We start from the raw sequence: 1,955 nt of genomic DNA, 5'->3' as shown, positions 1-1,955 counted from the left end.
AGAGGCAAACCTGGGCTGGAGAGGGAGTGCGGATGGCCTCTCCCAGGTCCCGAGTGCCCCGAGCCCGGCCCAGCTGCCTGGAAAAGCCCTGGGCTGTGCGTGTGGGAAATGGCTTTTTGGCTCCGCAGCCGAATTGCTCAACGTTTTGGACAGACTCGTCTCGCCGCAGTCGCTCCAACCAGAACTAGGCAGCTTTTTAGAGCAGAGAGACGTCGGGCAAACGGGCGCGACAATCGGCCGGCACAGCTCTGGGGACTAACACCCCGGAGCCCCGCGAGCGTCGGGGCGGCTGGAGTGGGGGAGGAGCACTCCCGGTTACACCCTTCATCCGCAGTCGTGCTGGCTCCGGTTTTAACATCCGTCACCTTTACCCGCATCTGACCCACTAGGACCCTAGCGCTGCTGCTTTGCGTCCCTTCCCACTTTTCCTTTCTTCTGTGCTTCCTCCTATCCTCTTGGTTTCCTTCTTTCCACTAGCCCATGATAAATGGGGCCTTCCGCCACTCCCCGACAGGCGAGGGCCCGTCCATTCTCGCTTTGACACCCTGGTCAGTCCCTGCTTCGAGGCGCTTGCACAGTCTTGCGTTTGGTTTGACCCAAATGTAGCTTGGGTGAATCCCCAGGGCGGGGGTGGGAGGCTGAGAGAGGAGGTAGAGGGGGGAGGCACCGGGAGGAGCGGGTAGCTGACCCTCGGCCCAGGCACCAGTCCTTAGGTGGACCGAGAGGGACTCGAAGTAGAACGCTGGCCTCGGGCCCCAGGTCTGCTTTCCTCCCGGGGCGCGGACTGGGGAGGGGAGAAGGGGGAGGGGCATTGGGCCGGGCTTTCCAGCTGCAAACGCGTCTGGCGCCGAGGCGGGCCCGTTTTGTGCCTCCTGGGGACCGGCCGTGGGCGGCGCGCAGCGCCTGGACGCGTCCTGCGGACGTGGTAGCCAGCGCCTTCCTGCAGACTCCAGCGGCTGGGACTCCTTCTGGCCTCCGGGGAGCTGCGACAGGGTTACATGTTGCTGATGGACGAGTGGCAGTTCTGGGGGAAAAGCTAAAAGTCAGCTCGGTGACCGAAAGGTGGGGCTCCCAACGTCCCTTGAGTCAGGCTTCAAGGGGCCCACGCACAGCATCAGCCGTCGGGGTGTGAGGGGGGAGGTCCCCCGCGGGATGCAGGCTCTGGGCAAATTGCTTTTCCCCCATTGCTCTCTAGTCCAGGCTCTGCCAGTCCATGTCTTTTGCTAAAGTGGCTCTTCGGCATTTCCTTTTGTTTTAAACTGAACAGTAAGCCAGGAATCCGTTGGAAAAATGGATTGGAGTAGCTAAAGAGGACCTTGGACTTGGGGCGCTCCCTTCCCAGCCAACTGCAGTCATCCCTTTTCCCTAGAAAGGGAAACGAGGGGCGCAGGCGGGTGCGAGTGTGTGCTAGGCAGCGGGGGCAGAGGCGACGACCATCCGGCAGGGGGGTGCAGGGGAGGCCCGATTCTTGAAAGATGAGGTGTCGCAGTTTCCAGCTCCCCGCGGCTTTCTCGGAGAGTAGCTGCCCGCGGCCGTGTCGCGTTTGGGCCCATAGGAGGTGCTAGCGCGCGACTGTAACCCTAAACCCCCCGGCCTCTCTCCCTCCTCCACCACGCCCGGCCCCTCTCCCTCCACCCCGACCAGCCCCGTCTCAGGTCTCAGCCGAAAACAATGCAAACACTTAGCGTCGTGCCTGGGGCGCCGCGGCCGCCGCAGCTCTGAGGCCAGGAGCGCGGCCGACAGGGACGCTGAGCTCCGAGCGGGCGGTCGTCGCCACCAGCCCCGGGGCGACCGAGTGGCCCAGGGCGTGGGGGGGGTGGCGGCAGGAGCAGGAGTGGCCGGCGCGGGTTGTGGGGGCGGAGGGGCAGGAGGCTGGACGGTGCGGACCCTCCGCTGCGAAGGTGGTCGAACTTCGAGGCGGGCTGCGCTGTCCCGGACCGGGAGCCGGAGCGGCC

General features: G+C 64.9%; 1 protein-coding gene across 2 annotated transcripts in view; it reads left to right on the top strand.

Moving 5' to 3' along the window:
- Positions 1–526: 526 nt before the first annotated feature.
- The window catches only part of PDGFRA (platelet derived growth factor receptor alpha), a 45,718-nt gene continuing 44,289 nt past the window's right edge, over positions 527–1,955 (top strand). The window contains exon 1 of one of the 2 annotated variants that reach the window (XM_029945697.1): positions 527–548. The gene's annotated coding sequence lies outside the window, so the exon portion shown is untranslated. Of the gene's footprint in view, positions 549–1,031; positions 1,063–1,955 lie in introns of those variants that run through there. The other variant, XM_029945694.1, reaches the window with a different exon arrangement.

This window comes from Suricata suricatta, chromosome 1, assembly GCF_006229205.1.
Source record: "Suricata suricatta isolate VVHF042 chromosome 1, meerkat_22Aug2017_6uvM2_HiC, whole genome shotgun sequence".
In the NCBI taxonomy this organism is placed as follows: domain Eukaryota; kingdom Metazoa; phylum Chordata; class Mammalia; order Carnivora; family Herpestidae; genus Suricata; species Suricata suricatta.
Note: the sequence above shows the minus strand (reverse complement) of the source record. Positions and strands in the feature narration are given on the sequence as shown.